Source organism: Cupressus sempervirens, chromosome 8, assembly GCF_028749045.1.
Source record: "Cupressus sempervirens isolate cs-2001-9-10 chromosome 8, ASM2874904v1, whole genome shotgun sequence".
Taxonomy (NCBI): domain Eukaryota; kingdom Viridiplantae; phylum Streptophyta; class Pinopsida; order Cupressales; family Cupressaceae; genus Cupressus; species Cupressus sempervirens.
In genome coordinates, this window is record NC_143125.1 from 512,143,442 (window position 1) to 512,161,911 (window position 18,470).

Genomic DNA, 18,470 nt, shown 5'->3' on the forward strand with positions numbered 1-18,470 from the left:
AAGCTAAATGAAATTTATTTCAAATTGAATACTTTACCAATTAGTCTATTTGATGTTAAGTTCCAATATAAAGTGAGTATATCTATTTTAAGCAAGCAATGATAAAAATGCGTAGGATATTGGAATGCAGCCTGACAATCCTTCTACACAATCTGTAGATGTCGAAGGTTTGCATGATGTGCATCCCAATGGTGGAGGTATACATTTTCTATTAATTTTTTTATATGTAATTGCAATTGGTGTTTGGATTAATGTAACATTTTGTATAGCAGTTGTAGAGGATCGAGGGGTCGATGTTCATGACCGCGTTGATGTTGAGTCTAGACAAAATGATGTGGTCAGATCAGGTAAAGAGCACCACAGTTATGTTATTTAAAATAATTAAATAATTTTAACAATTATAATAAATTATTTTTAATTTAACTCTTTTATTTTTTATTGCAGAGGATCCCCCTTTGCAATAGCATAGGAATTTGAGATCATCAAGAACAGAGAACAGAACAACTGATGAGGGGTGAATTGATGATGACACTGATGCTCCTGTTAGAGCTTACATAGAAAAAAGAAATAGAAAGAAAAAAAAAGAAATGATTGTCATCTACATACCTTAATTGATAATGATTGAATTTTATGTCTCAATGAATTTAATTATATGCTAATGAATGTTCATGAATTATGTGTTAATGCAAAATATTGATGAATGTTGCATGTTAATGAATCTAATGTGTTAATGAATGTTATCATGTGATATTGATTGAATGTTACATTTTATTAATGGTTGAAAGAATGAATGAATGTTAGATGTTAACGAGGAATGTAGAGTGATGTTAGGGGGAGGGGGGTGGGCCCAAATGAGCTTCCACCTTCACGTGGTTGGCCCTATTTAGTAGAGAATATTAAACTATTCTAGAAACAAAGTGAAGCTCAATAAGATACTAAATATTTGTCTATTTTGTCCTATGTTTAGACTGTTGTCCTATGCATCTAAGGCTTCATGCTTTGACAAGCTAGACAAAGCTTACAGCTAATTGAGTATAAAGATGCCTTGAACAAATAATATACCAATTTCCAATGGAACCAAAGAAATATCAGCCAGACTGTGGGTTCATAAAAAAGAATCTTTCTTGGCACTCAAGCCTATAGAAGAGAAGGCAATACAATTTTCTACCATGCTCTTGATGTTGAAGTCACACCTCCTTCTGAGCAATACAATAAGAACTTCAGGAATCAAAAATTAGATGATGAATCAGATGTGAAGGCTCCTAATCAGCCTAAAGTCACATCTCCTAAGTTAGGAAAAGAATCAAGTAATGAGTTTAGAAGAACGAATCTCTGTTTTCATTGCAAAGAAAATTGGAAACTAGACATAGGTCTCTTGGTAAGGGTAAGGCATACCTTATTGAGGTGAATTCTGATGCGAGCAATGATGAGGATAAATGGGTGGTTTTATTGGCTTCATTGTCATGGAAAAACCTTGGTCATTGAGTTTCTCCTAGATTCCAAGTGAATTTAGACATTCCTATTATTTGATGGTAAATATATGTAGACATAGCAGATAATAAGTTAAGTTAGTTCAATTCATATGTATCTACAAATGACCTTTTTGATGAAATGATTGCTCCTCTAAATGTCTCTTCACTTGTTGAGAAGTGGTGGCAAGCCCATGATTTGTGAGAGGAATAGACAAAAGGATTTTCTGTGCCAATTTGGAGAACTTCTTGGAAGCTGTCAACACTTTTGGGCAAAAAAGACAAATTTACTCATGCCAAATATTGGTAAGTGGTGTAAAAAGTACAAATCTAAATGCCACTCCAATGCATAGTGCTATGTACAAAAGACCAATTTGTGGATACGTAGAAGCAAAGGGTTTCCATGAGCTAAAGGTGGAGAATTTAAATCCTAAAACTACTTGTCTCCATACAACAACCACAACATTTAAACCGAGAAAGAGGAAAAACTGAAGCCTCACTTGAAAAAGGAAGAACGAGAAAAAACCAAGTTAGGAAGTGAATGGGAGGAAGACTTTCAGAATCTAACCTTAATAGACCACAAAAATAGTGGTAACAAGATATAAGGAGAGAAAATAGTTTTTGACACTTGGAAGGAATAGAAGTAGTTAATTTTTTGAGTCCTCCTTCTGTCACAAATGAAATGAGGACATGGATTGATGATGATTATGAGATTGTTCTTACTGCATCTCAACATCATACATTAAGGATGGCATAGTAGGGATTGAATCTAGGGGTAATCATTCAGATTATGTGAAGCTTCTTGGAGATAAGGATGTTGATCAAAATTATCCTTCACCTTTTAAAAAGTACATGACATTGACTAGCATGTCAGTGTTTGTGCATGAGAAGAGTAATATTTTTAATGTCAGTCAATCAAAAAATACATTGTGTGTCAAATCTAATCACCTCAAGGAAGATAGACAAAGAGATGTGATAGTGAAGGATAGGAACAAGTGGGTGAGAAAATGTTTTGATGAAACTATGGCAAGCGAAGAACTAGGGAAATTAAGGGATTGCGCTGAAGATGTTGAAAGAGCTCTATGATATCTAGGCATGCCAAGACGATAGCTTCACAAGAAAGAGAGAAGTTGCAAAAAATTAAATAGGAGAGATTGTTCAGACTAAGTATTGTAATTCAAATATTGCTTCAAGAACTTCACTCACATTTACCTTGTCAAAAATATCAACATATAGCATTGAAGTCCTTTAAGGATGAGGTAACAAGACAGTAAGCAAGAATAGATCAACATCTATATATCGTAGGACCTTGGATTGATATAAGGGAAAAAATGATAAGTTGATAGATGTTCATGAAAACATAAAAAATAGAAAATCAAGGTGTAGGAAAAAACACTTCAAGGAACCAAAAGAAAAAGGAAGAAATGATAAAGTGGAAAACCTAGCTGAGACCTATGACCTGAAACGTTGTCCAGAGAAATTAGACAAGGAAAGTTTGGAAGAAGAGAGATTTGACTTCAAAAACAAGGATAACTTTCAGCTTGTTAATAATCCCTTATTTGAGGTTAGAGCTAATGTTTGATGTTCCCTTATATGACTCCTAAGGGTTTGTGACTAAATCCTTATATTTTAAATCACAATAAACTTATTTCTATTATTACTTATACTCAATTCTTTATTTTGCCACAAATAGATGTTAGGTATTAATAACAATATTTTTTCGGGGTAGATATATCAATGCAATTGTGCATGTATCTTGATGTTATGTACAAGTAATATCACCCATGCTTTTGATATATTCTTTAATTCACTGCTAGAGAGATGCAACTGATCTTTGGTAAAGAATATAGACGAACAATATGCAAATGTCTTTTTAAGTAGTTCTGATATCTTCAATCAAACTTTGATAACCAAAAACACTTCCAATAATGATGGAAATGACTTTGTGAAAATTCCCAATCCAATCAATATCAAAGACTAAACAAGGATTATATATATTGAAGTTGGAAGTATAGTGATAGTCAACTAAATGACCTAATGTCATAGATCCTGATGATCTAATGTTGATTACTGATCTGCAATAAGTATCATTAGAATTTCTATAAAGAAATTTGCAAGACCAAGTAATCACTATTACAAATTTATCATAATGTAAAAGTGATATGTACCATACTGGTCTGAGGTTATTCACTGTATCTGATATCTGCCTTATTAAAATGTGATATGATTGATTCTGTTTGGTTTGTAAAGATGTTGTATATTTATTTGATCTCTATTTGATATAATATCTTTGTAATGGTGATGACCCAATGATGGGTGATCTGTACTGTTGCAATTTCTGATGTAACTCTTGTTACTTATGTGATATATATGTCACTATTCCTGATCTTAATCATTGTACTCATGGGATCTGGCTTTCTGATGTCTAGTGGATTACTACCACTTATGTCTATATAGAATATAAAGTAATCTTCTATTTGAATAATGTCCTTGGACTGGTTATTGATGCCTTTTTAATATCATTTGAAGAATTGCAACTCTTCATTGCATCTTTTAGTATTTGGCTCCTCTGTCATTATTGCACCCTTTTGGATAACTAATCTATGATTAGTATTTGTGATCAACATGATATAATTTAAAGAGAAAACACTTACATTTTAGTATCAAGCTTTTTTTCTGAATGAATGGAGAAAAACCAGCAACATATCCATTTCAGCTTTGTGTTTTTTACTATTAGTATTTGATTATTAGAACATAACTATACATCCTTGTGAATTGGAGTTTCAACAAAGATTTAATATTATTTGGATTTCTTTCTTATTGTAGCAAAGGTTATGGAGGCCCTGAAAATTCCAAGAGGTGTCCGGCGTGTGCTTTTTTGAACACTTAATACTGATAGGTATTTTAAGTTTTAATAAGATGGATCTATATAATTCTAGTTTTAATACAATCTTATTGCAGGTTGATAGATTTTCTTAACAAGTTTTCAAAGTGTTTTCTGTAAAGTTATTGTTCACTCTAGTTCGATCATCCTGACTTTTAGCTGTAGGTGCCTTGCCTTTGGTCAACCATAAAGCTTTCCTTAGGCCCATGTAATATGGTAGGTAATTTGTTGGGTTTCTCCTTACCAATGAAAACTTTGATGTGACCCTTACTGTATGCTTTTTCCATGCATAACATGAATAAAAAACTAGCAATACTACATTGATGTGCAATGGGTACACTGAAGAGGTAGAAAATCAAATAGAAAAAATACATTGTTCTATGTTTTGCATGTATTTAAGTAATACATGATTACTAGGCACCATTACGAATATCTTCCTTATTTGTCTAATGAGAAAGGACTCTAATTGGAAAATTTAGGAGCATATCTCATGATTTCTGTCTTCCTCTTGCTACCTCTCCCTATCTCCGTCTCTGCTTTAGCTCTCTCTACTTATTTTATAACCTATTTATCCTTCTATCCCTATCACCCTCTTTCTATATCTCCTTATATCTTTCTCTCTCATTCACCATCTATATATCTTTTTATCGCCCCTTCTCCTTATTCCTCCATATCTCTTTATTTGTTCCTCTCTATCTTTCCCACTTTGTTTCCCTGAACATCTCAGCTTTTAGAGAAGCAAAAAGATTCTGCTAGTCAGGATCAAGTGAAGCAAAAGGCACTGCAGATTGAGAGCATGTGGGCATGAGTAGAAGAAATGGAGAAGGTTGCCAGGGGTACCAGTGGTGTCCTTAAGGAAATGCAGCAGAAGCTTGAAGATATGGAACAAGAAACATCAAGACAAAGACAACGTGCAATAGAAAATGAGCAGGAGCTCTGCAAAGTTAGGCATGATTTTGAGGTTCTAAGGTCTAGTATTGATAATTTAGTTGGCGCACGAGAGTCTCTCTTGTCCTCTGAGAAGTGAATCCAAGAAATGGAGAAAATTTTGGAAGGGTAAGCCTGCTCATCATCTATTATATATATTTTATTTGGGCCAACTATCATGCTTTTTGAAGCTGACTTTTGACTGATCTAAATTTACTAGGTACAAGTTTTCATTGAATTTTCTCATTTTTAAAGAAATCTTAATGTTTTCTTATTGTATTTCATTCACCGTCATCATTTTATCAAATGTCAAATAAGCTATATCTTCGTAGGGTAGACATCATGCAATACAGATGGGAATGTGTAGTAGGAATTTAGAATTTAATGATATGTACATGCCATCAACCAATTCTAAATACCATATTATTGCTTTCTATTTTAATATAAAATGGTATGTTCAAAAGAAATAGAATTATAGTGAGGAGCACTACTCTTGATTGATTTAAAGCAGTGTTTACAATGAATATGGTCCATATAGTTTTTTAGTCACAAAAATTAGCCACATTTTTAAGATATCAAAATATGTAAATATAGGTCATGGAAGATATTAATTTATTAAAAGAAAACTAAGCATTTATTTTTACATGTGAAACAACATTTATTTTCTCTAGATTTTCATTACCTAGATTTATTAAAAGTTCCAGGTCAAAAAAATTCATGGAGGGGAAATAGACTTTGCTGATTATTTATTTATGAAATTCAGGCATGATTGAGTGAATGCTGTAAGTCTATCCATCAACACCAAAATATGAGATATTGATCTTCTACAGAATGAGATGCATGATTTAGAATTACATTTTTATACATTTGCTAAACAATCATTTACTTAGACGCCAGGTTAATTTCATTTCTCAGGTTGAACTAACATATTTTTGTTTTTATAATTTCAATTTTATACGTGTACTTATTAAAATTAGTAAAAGGCTATTGAAATATCCCAGAAATTGCACTTTTTTTTGAGAATTACAGGCTTATATTATTTGTCCATTCTTTTTTCATTATGCTAGGCCGGCTCAATTCTGTATTACAACATTACATTTGTTATATGCCCAGCTAAATTTTTGAAGCAGTTGAATTTCATCTCTTTAGCCATTTTGTTTCTTAAATGATTAATCTGGATTGCTCTGTATCCTAACATATAACATATGATAAGAGGAAGCTTTGTGAAAGCTTTATATACTAATAGAAGTCAAGTCACAGAGTTTGCTGTATATTCTAGTTCAACACTGGAAATAATTTTTGTGAATGGTAACAATATTCACTTTGTTTTCACCAATCAGAATCATCCACAAATAGAATGATGCACTACATGATAAACAAAATAAAAAGATGTTAGAAAATGATTGATTATGGTGTTCTTGTTCATGATGGCTGGAGCACACATTTTGGTCATTATTTCTTCTTTTTTGAGTCACTTAAACCTTTCAAAATTATTTTTATGCTGGGAACTCTAGGTTATAGTCTTAGAAAAGTATTTTATTCATTAACAATTGCTTCAATCTGGCTTGTAGGTGAAGTGCACACAATGTTCTTATTGCTCAAATAAATTTGATCCTTTCTTAGATTTGAGCCTAGAGATCATTCAAGTAGATTCCTTGTTGAAAGCATTATCCCATTACATGACAGTGGAGCAGTTAGATGGGGGTGTGAAAAGATATCAATGTGAACGATGAAAAGTAAAAGTGAAGGCTCTAGAATAACTCAAAATTGATAAAGCACCACATGTTCTTGCAATTCATCTCAAGCGCTTAAGTGTAGTTGGATCTAGAGGAAAAGTTGACAAAAAAGTAGACTTTGGTTGTACGTTGGATCTCAAACCATTTGTTAGCAGTTCACATGTAAGTAGCCCTTACAATATTATTTGCCAATGGATCACATTTTCAGTGGAATCTAATAATATAGTTTTTGTAATATCTACTAGTTTTATAATAAATTTTGCACATTTGAATGATATTCTAATTTCTCTGTCTATTGATCAATCACAGGAGGGCAATTTTAAGTACACTCTTTATGGTGTTCTTGTTCATGATGGCTAGAGCACACATTCTGGTCATTATTTTTGCTTTTTTGAGTCACTTAAACCTTTCAAAATTATTTTTATGTTGGGAACTCTAGGTTATAGTCTTAGAAAAGTATTTTGTTCATTAACAATTGCTTCAACTTGGCTTGTAGGTGAAGTGCACACAATGTTCTTATTGCTCAAATAAATTTGATCCTTTCTTAGATTTGAGCCTAGAGATCATTTGAGCAGATTCCTTGTTGAAAGCATTATCCCATTACACGACAGTGGAGCAGTTAGATGGGGGTGTGAAAAGAGATCAATGTGAACGATGCAAAGTAAAAGTGAAGGCTCTAGAACAACTCAAAATTGATAAAGCACCACATGTTCTTGCAATTCATCTCAAGTGCTTCAGTGTAGTTGGATCTGGAGGAAAAATTGACAAAAAAGTAGACTTTGGTTGTACATTGGATCTCAAACCATTTGTTAGCAGTTCACATGTAAGTAGCCCTTACAATATTATTTGCCAGTGGATCACATTTTTAGTGGAATCTAATAATATAGTTTTTGTAATATCTACTGGTTTTATAATAAATTTTGCACATTTGAATGATATTCTAGTTTCTCTGTCTATTGATCAATCACAGGAAGGCAATTTTAAGAACACTCTTTATGGTGTTCTTGTTCATGATGGCTGGAACACACATTTTGGTCATTATTTCTACTTTATTTATTCATCCACAGGCATCTGGCATGCTTTAGATGATAATAGGGTATACATTTGCTACATTTGTGAAGACATGTTTAATTTTGTGGAGCAAGCTCATTATAATTTGTGTATAACAGAATACACAAAAGAACTACAATTTTATGTAGAACCTTTTCTTTATATGGTAACACTAATTATATTGAAGTTGCCTAGACTGATTGAAGTTATTCTAATGACATTTTGTACTCTAGGTCTATTCAGTCAGTTAGAAAAGTGTGCTTTCCCAGAAAGCTTACATGCTATTCTATATACGAGATAAGAAAACTAGCATTCAAACAACAGGTGGGTCTAAATCTCAGTATAATGGCTCTAAAATAAAGAAGAGGGTGTCATTGAACATTGGACATCCAAAGGAAAACCACTTACAAGATTCATATGCCCCCCAGGTGACATAAAACATGCATTCTTTCCAAATGACAACAACCTCTTTTAGTGTTGCAGGTGTAAACAAGATATCCTAGCAGGTAGAAAATTTTTCAAATGTCAATTTCATTTCAGAAAGTCTAGAAAAGAACACAAGTTCTGGCCAATCGTGCAGTAAATCTAGATCATCAACAGATCATGATGCTACATTACAGATGGTGCCTCCAAGAACCAATGGTATTCAAACAAATAATGTCTTCTGGACAAGTCATACCATAAGTAATGGATGCACATCAAATGGGTCTAGTAATAATGTTAAGAAGTAGGAATCTGAAATAAAGAGAACTGATTCTATGGGTAATTTTAATATTATGGTTGTTAGACATTCTCAGAACTGTGATGTGAGCAATGATAATGAGAACTATATTGGTAGAAATTCTGAAGCTTATTCAAAAATTAATGGTAACAGATCATGAGAATGTCAAACATTCTACAAATGGTTTGACAAGTATTATTACTCGGCATCATGCTACTAAACTTCCAAAAAATGATTCAAATGGTAAACTTGTAGCTGGTGAGCATCTAGAGAATGGTAGTGTGGTCCACAATTCTATAGATAATGAGAGTGAGGCTGCTAAGCTCCTATCCCTAGAAGATGGTTCCTTATTTCAGGTGCTTGTTTTTTGTATTAATGCTACAGTGTATATGTTTGTTTTTGAGAAAATTGCTTTTAGTCCTAATGAATCCTTATATGTTCCTTTTGGCAGGGAGGCAAAAATGGTACTTTTCTCTGTAAGGGAAGGGAAATGAATGGGTCATGTGTAAAAGCTATGCATCCACATAGGTTGCAGAAATATAGTCAAGAAACTAAATGTATTTCCAGCCAAAAGTACCAAAAACACCATGGCTGAAGGTGCAGCAGGCTGAATATGCTTGCGGCAGGGTCGTTGTGGCAGCGACGACAGTTGGTGTCATCGCCACAGTGGCCCCACCCCAATGCTTGTTGCCGACGTCGCAATTGCGACGTCGACCCGACCATTGTGACAGAACGTGCGTCACAGACAGTGTCATCGTCACAATTCTTTCTAGGGCATCAGAATTGCGACGTCCTAGCAAGAATTGAGATGGCCAGTGGCATCGACGCCACAGATACCCCACCGCTAGTGCCGTTGCATCCCCGTTGCAATTTTTTGATGACATCGCAATTGCGACGTCCAGGGAAGTAATTGGACGGCTGCCACCACAGCGACCCCGAGGCTAGATGTCGACGCGACCCTGTCACAATGCGTTGGCAGACGTCAAAATTGTGACATCTGCCACAGGCATTGTGACGGGATTCGTGCCAAAATAAAGTGGTTAAATTACGAAGGACAGGCATTGAAATTGTGACGGTAGAGGATAGACATCGTAATTTGTGACTAAAAAATAACGACATCTACTACTGTCGCAGTGGTGACACATTTTCATCATAATTGCGACACTTAGCCATTGCAAATCGATGCCAAATGTATTAGTGTGAACTACCATGAAATTCTTCCATAAAGTTCTAAAGTTTGCTTCATAGCTTTAGCTTCCAAAACATGTGCTAGTCCTGCTAAATAAATTTCATCTACAAATTGTAAATGTGTCAGGGCCTCCACTGCTTCTGTAATTTTGATCCCATTCCATGGCCCTTGTTCTTGTTGCCTTTTGATTAACCTACCCAAAACCTCTGCCATTATAATAAAGAGAAAAGGGGATAGGTGATCCCCTTTTTAGATACCTTTCTCTTGTTCAAAAAAACCTTGAGGGCTTCCATTTATGAAAACTAAGAAACAAGGGGTAAATATGCAGCTTTCCACCCATTGCACCCAATCGTGTCCACACCCAAACCTCCTTAACACACACAGTAGGAAGCATCTATCTACTTCATCATAAGAACACTTTATGTCTATTTTTACCATCATATTTTGTGTTTTTAAAGCTCAAATTGTGTGGACTTCTTCATGTGCAATAAAAATTCCCTCAAAAATGGATCTGCTTGGCAAGAAACTACTCTATTCTGTCGAAATAATCAAGCTTAAAACTTGTTTAAGTCTATTAGCCATGACCTTAGAGATAATCTTATATATTGTGTTACATAAAGATATTGGTCTAAAGTCTTCAAAGGTCATTTGTGTAGCTTTTTTTGGCACTAGAGCTATGAAAGTGTTATTAAAGTCTTTCAGAATGAAGCCTCCCTGCCTTGATTCCTCAACCACTTCCCACAATTCTTTTTGAAAAATAAACCCCAATTTTTGAAAAAACATAGCTGGAAAACCATCCAAGTCTTGTGATTTATCCGCACCTAGACCCTTTAAAGGTTCAAGTACTTCACACCTATGACTGGGGCCATTAATTTTTTGTTCTGAGCCTCTGTGATCATAGCCAAGATGACACCCAAAACCTCTTCTACCTCATTAGGGTTTTGATCTACCTGCTATTTCTTTTGAGAGAAAATATTTACTGCCTCTAAATTTATCCCCCCACTATCTTGAATTAGAAATCCCTCTAGATTTTGAATCTCAAAAAAATTATTTGTAACCTTTCTAGTTTTTACTGAATTATGAAAAAAATGTGTGTTTTGATCACCCTCTTCTAACCAAACTTCCCTAGCTTTCTGTCTCCAAAAGGTTTCTTCTTTGGCAAGATGCTCATCTAAATCTCTTCTTAGGACTTTCTCTTCCTTATAATCCTCTTCAAACATGCCATGTTCAATGACTTGAATGCTTAAATTTTTTAGATTCTCCTCTATTTTCAATTTCTTATCAAAAATATTACCAAAGTGCTCTCTATTCCAAATCTTTAATTGATCCTTAAGAAATTGTAGTTTTTTTGAAAAAGATGAAAGCTTTGTTACCTTTTCTTATAGGAGCTCTATTCCACCATTTAGTGATCATATCAACAAAGGCTTCTATTTTTTACCACATAGCTTCAAATTTGAAAGGGCATCTATCCAAAGTTTTTTCATCTTGAATCCTCAAACATATAGGGAAATGATATGATCCATGAAAGGGGAGAATTTCTATAGAGCATGACCAATTTGCCTTCGCCCAGTTGCTTGCCACAAAGAATCTATCCAACTTTTTTGCTATATTCAAAAGACCTTCTCTTCTATTAGTCCATGTGAAATCGCCTTTCTTGAAATGAATTTCCATTAAACCACTATCATTTGCAAAGTTGTTGAAATCTTGTTTATTTTTTGAGCTCCAACCTTTACCTCCTTTTTTGTCTTCCAGGTTCAAAATTGCATTAAAGTCCCCTCTTAGAATTGGTACCTCATTGTTTATGCCTTGCAATTCTCTTTCTATAGTCTGCCATAAGGTCCTTTTCTCAGCACTATTATTCAGACCATATATATTTATCATTGAAAAAGAGTAGTGTAGCTATTTATCATAGATTTTAACCCATTGCCAGTTTGTGTCAAGATGGGTAACAATTACTTCTAAAAGATATGACTGCCATAAGATAGCCATACCCCTCGAGGCACCTTGAGCCCTTGTTAGCAGGCATTCTCATCTTCTAAATTTACTCTTAAACATTGCAGAATCCTCCTCCTTTATCTTTGTTTCTTGTAAAAGTGCCAAATCTAGTCTCGATTGATCAAGACATCTTTTGATCAATCGTATCTTTTCAGAGGCATTGCAACCTTGACATTCCATGATAGGCTTTTCATGGCTCCTAAGAAAAGGCTAAACCTTTTCCTAATCTTAAAATTTTGGATTGACTTGCTGCATTGCCTGCCAATTCTAGCTTAGTCTTGACAGATTTAGGTCCTCTCTTCTTTTTACTTCCTACATTTGGTTTCTATTTTACAGAGCTAGTTTTCTCAATAGATCTTTCATCAAGAATTCCTAGATGCTCCAATAAACCTAAATCATTTAGGTTTTCCTCCCTGTCAAGCTCCTCTTGAGTTGATTCCCCTACATCCCTCATGCTGTTGCTTTCAAAAGCTTCCCCAAATGAGTTAGAAAGGTTTTGACTTAGGGAAACCTTTATATCCTTATAAATATTATTACTCTCTACTTGTATTGTCACATCCCATTGTGCTTGCAACATCAAGGGTGCCTTCATGATTGTTCTTGAAGTATCTCTGAAGTATGCTTCTAGGTTTAAAGGCGAACTCTTATCTTCATAACTTCCAATCATAAGGATTTTTAAGGGAGTGTCATTTACCTTATCTATCATAGATGTGTTCTTCTACAAGTCCATGACTTCCTTTTGCAAATTAAGTCCCTCTTGTCCTTGCCATTGTTCCATTGGAGTTTCTTTGACCACTTGAGTAGAAACCTCATTCTTCTATTGTTCCCTCTCTTCAACCACCTTATAGACCTCCTCCATAACATTTGTTGCCTTATTTGTGTTTAAGCTCTCCTGCTGCTTGTTGAGTTCCTTGGGACTTTTCTCCATATCCCTCTGACATTTTCTTAATTCAAGCTCACCCAGTAGTTTGTCAGCTTCTAGTCCCTTCCCTTTTAAGTGTCTGCTATTATGTCTCACCTCTTTGGGGTTAGACTTTCCTTCCCTTCCCATACTTCAATAGATTGTTTCCAAACTCCTTTATCTGTAAATAAGGTGATAGTTTGGGACATGATTTACTTCCTTCATGTTTATAAGAACCCTTGGGTGTGAGGATGATTCCTTTAAGTTTAAAACTTCCTCTGCTTTGATAAAAGTTCCTATCATATTCTTGATCTATGCTAAAACATCCTTCCCCCAGTATTCCATAGGTAGATTATAGAGGTTTATCTAGATAGGGAAAACCTTTAGCTTTTCTTTGCCTGGATCAAAATTTGGCTGCCAATGTTTTAGATATACTCCTCGACCTTTTAGAAGGTAAAGACCCTTGTTTAGGATGTTTATTTTATCCACTTTACTAGGATCAATTCCCATATAAAAACCATTTGTTAGGGTTTTTAACCTACATTCCTTTCCCCAAATCCCTTTACACCCCATTCTTATCGTAGTTACAAAAGGCCATGGGTTGAGCCATTTGAAAAAGAAAGATTTTTCTTGTAGCTCTACAATAGTTTCTTTCCATTTTGCATTATTAATTTGAATGGAAGATGTTACCTCATAGGTTATGTGATCATCTATTTTTTGGGGAGGATCTACAGCTGCTGCTGGCCCCTTTGCCTTTGCCTACTAATTTTGCTTCGGTCTGTAAAACTTGTGAGCTATTTTTGTAAATTCAAATTTATCAAACTTTGTGTAGAACAACTTTTGGCCCTAAACCTGTTTTCCCCATTTCCTCTCATTCCCCCATTTTTGTCTATTCCTTTGTGGTGGGGTGAAATGATCCTGTTTCTATGAAAAGGGTAGGGTTCTCTGGTTCCTGATTTGCCCATATCTATTCAAAGGCCAATGATTCCTACTATTCTACCCAAAAAACAACCCTTCATACTGCCTAAAGTCTGAACGTGCACAAGCTCGCCACCGATCCTTTCTTGCCCAAGTTGCAAGTAGCTATTGCTGCCCTCGCCAATTTTGCTCCCACTCTCGCTCCATCTCATGTTGCATAATATAAACCCTTTTTTTTAATTTAAATTCTTTTTGATACAATATTACATCATAAAAATATTGAATTTTATGAAATTAATCTCTTTTACTTACAAAAATTTATTCTAAAAACATTTCTTCATTATGAAAGTAAAATGCTTTAGTTGTTTTATAGCAAACTTTATCAACTAAAAATATATTGCTAATTAACAAGATAAAAAAATCATTCATAAGTATTATGCATGGAATATGATTTGAGAATTTGACACCCTTGACATGCCTGCCCCATCACCGTGAAGTGTGTGAAAGTTGGCAGAGCAGTGGCACTGTAGCTGATGCCTTTACATACATGCCCATTACAATTTAATTTAGGTTTTAGACAACACCCCAATTTCCCTTGCATGAAGGTTTCTAAAGCCCTCTCACCAATTTCATGGTATGCATAATTTGCATGATCGTTGGTATGTGATCATGCCTCTTTGAGAGGTTTTGCAATGCAGTCACACACCTTGTATATATGATACATTGATATATGTGCAAAACTTGTTCATCACATGTAGGTCAACTACTGGTAGAAGTGATTGAATCTGTCTTTACAACCATTAATGCATTTGATTAAGATTTCATTTTTTTTCTACCCTTTATTCCATCCACGCTAATAGTGAGCATATTGGAAAAGGTTAGGGCTTTGCATCCACAAATTGCATTTGTTTACAATTCCAATTTGCTTAAAAAAATTGACTTAAGATGCATTGCTACACCAAGAGTCTCCCCTTTTGATTCAATCTTGCCAATACAAATATCCCCCACCTAAAATTTCCATTAATCTATAAATTTATGGTGACAAAGAAGTAAGACGCAAAATCCAGACTATGGTTAGTGTGAACATTCCGGGGACAAACTTAGGTTGCAGTGTTATGAGGGGGGCTTAAACTCTATCTTTTAAGATGTTGGTGGTCTAATGAGCTACAAAAAGCCCCTACTTTTTGGGAAGTAGGTGAAAAAGGGGTGGGGTTGGAAATAGTCCCACCGGCCTAGGAATGCTTTCTTCCTCTTGTCAATAATCTAAATTTTAGATTTTTAATTAAAATGTAGTTTTAGAGGGAATTTAAAATTTTAGCTTATTTTTAATGCATACCTTCCTTAAAATTCGGAGCTAAAATTTTGAGCAGCATAAATCCTAGGACCGCTAACTTTAAAATATTCTCTAAACTAGCTTCTGCTCAATTTTATAGGAAGCCCCCTTCCATGGGACCCCAACCTTAGCCTCTATTGGAGAGCTCATCCAAAGCAAGTACTTTTTTTGCCAAGCCAATAAGGTAGACAGAACTCTTGCATTCCCCTTGCTCATGTGGAAACCTTCATTAAACAGAGTGTGGATCCAACCTTGCAATTTGACGGTCATCCCTACCTTGGCTTTTTGTCATTTTAATATCTTCTCATTTTTATATTTGAAGAAAAATATTAATTAAATTTTTAAAAATATATTAAGTTTATAATAAATTATTTTAATTTATATTATTTTATTAATTTAATTAGTAACACATACCACATATAATAAATATTTTATTTCAGGCAAGAGCCTACAACACAACGATAAATTGTGAGCCTCTTAATTGGGAGGTCTTGGGTTGAAATCTACTCAAGCTTAACTAATAATTGAAATAATTAATTGCAACAAATAATAATAATTAACCTTGGCTTCAACCAATCCAAATTTTATTTATTTATTTCAAATAGAAGAATACTTATTTAGTTATTAGTTTGCAATATATTATTATATATAAAAATGTCAAATTCATTAAATTAGTTTTTAAAATTCAAACATATGTAATAATATCCAGTTCTTAATTAATATGAGCTTTTGTTTTCTAAATTCAATTATCCTAGCACTTGAACCAAAAAGAGGTGCAATGGATAAGTTGATAGAATGATTTACTATAGGTACATATTAGACAATGAATATTTTCCATTTGTTTTTATTAAGGCAAAAAAGTTGAAGTTGTGAAATTCAATTACATTTGGCAAATTTGGCGTAGCCTAAAGTTTCATGGAATTGTTGTATCTAAAAATATGATGTTTCATAACTATATAGTTACCATAAAACCACATCAAGATTTTTTTTCTTTCTTCTTTCAACCCATGATCTAGATACAATGAACTCAAATTAATGATTCATAATTGCTATGTTTACTATCTTAAAATTTTATTCATTTAATAAGCAAAGATCAACTAAACAATTTTAATAACTATATTGTAATGTAGTGGACATATTTCAAGATTACTATAAATTAAAATTTTCATACATATTTTCTCTCCAATAAAGTTTTGCATGTGTAATATTTGAATGAGGAAACATATAATAACCTACTTGTCCCATATTTACTTTTTAAATTTACTATTATGAATGTCCATTTGCCTATGAGGAATCACATCTTGAGACACTAGTAATATCTTGTAATTTTTCTTTAAGTAGAACATGATATATGTAGACAATTCAATTATTGTGCTTTTTTAAACTTTCATTGAAATAAATCTTGATAGATTCTGTATTATTTTGTTTAAATATGAAACAATGCCATCTGACTTTAATAGGAGAGATTTGTTGTGAGTGGATTCACGTTGTTATTCCTATAATGCCCACCCCTAGTTGACTTTTCATGTCATATTGCCAAACTCTTTTAGGCCAGTTTTATGATTAGCAGTACTTGGTTACCGGATTTGATTTGGTGTTATTGCTGATTCAGTTATGTGTGTGTGTGTGTGTGTGTGTGATGAACTACTTGATACTCAATTATTTCATATGTTCATGATTATTCTAATGATGTTATATGTATGTTTATATAGTGATTTTAGTTATTTCATGATGATAGGTAGATGAAGGATTTATATGCAATTTCTATGGTTACTTACCCCATAATGCACCACTCCTAATGCACCACTCATAATGCACCACTCATAATGCTAGTCAGGATCTACATAATGCACCACTCCTAATGCACCACTCATAATGCACCACTCATAATGCTAGTCAGGATCTACATAATGCACCACTCCTCACAATTGCTTGTTTAGTTTAGATTATATGTGTATGTACATGCTCAGATTTTATGCAAATTGCAAGTACCGGCATTGACTTCCTTGAATTGCCAAGATGAACGTGCCCTATCGCATTATCTCAATAGTAAAAGAGGGGAGATAATTCTTGAGTCCAAAGCCTAACCTAAGCCAGTTGTCCTAGAAAGTAGGAAAAGTATTTGAGTTGTTTACCCGTTCAAATTCATCAAGTGACGTGAATTTGTGATTTTGACCTTGGAGTTTGATTTAATATTTCTATACCTTTATTATGGGTTTTTGTACTTAGTCTTGTAGGTTTGGTGTGATTTTCAGTTATAATTAAATCAAATTAAGAGATAATTTAATAAAAATGTAATAAAGAAAATTCAATATTTAATTAATTAAGAAATTAATTAAATAAAAATAATTAAATTTAAAAGATTTAATTAAAGTTTTAATTTTGGGCGTAATCATATTTATTTAATTTAATAGTAATATATTTTGGAGTTTCATTTTTATAATAGACTACAAATATTATTATTAGTTAAATTAATAGATATTTTATTATAAACGTCTCTTGATTTAATAAGAGAAATAATTAATTTAATAAAGTTTATTTTAATTAGATTGCAAAAGTTTGTGTATGAAAATTAAATTATAATAGAATAATAAAGGAAAATGGGTTTCACATGATTGCAAAATCGAAGCCCTAATTTGAGAAATACTCTTTATTAGGAAATTTGAGCTCATTTCTCCATACAAAGGTTTTGTGGAGCCATTTTTCAAGAAGAGAGTTTCAAAGGAAAAAGGGAATTGATTGCGAGTTCTGTGCATTCAATCGTTAAGCATAAGATCTAGGTAGGATCTTGTGGGCTTTTATGCGATAGATTCATTCTTTGAAATATATGTCTTCTTCATGATTGATAGATCTATTTCAAAATTCTTTTGGGTTGAAAACTTTGTTTGAGAAAATTAATTTCCGTTATTGAATTGTCTGTGATATAAATCTGAATACCTTGTTTGAGAATTTGATTATATTTCATTTGAAAACCTTTGTAAACAATTTGATGATTTTGAAACCCTCATTTTGTAAGTTTAGAGTTTCGTATTTTGATTCGAGATGGGGTTTGAGAAAGGAATTCCAAAGATTTTTTTTTTTTAAATTGATAGTTTCCTATTTATTTCCTTATCAAATCTAGTAAAAAATATATATATATATATACATATATATATATATATATATATATACATATATATATATATATATACATATACATATATATATATACATATACATATATATATATATATACATATATATATATATATACATATATATATATATATATATATATATACATATGTATATATATGTGTATACATATGTATATATATGTGTATACATATGCATATATATATATATAT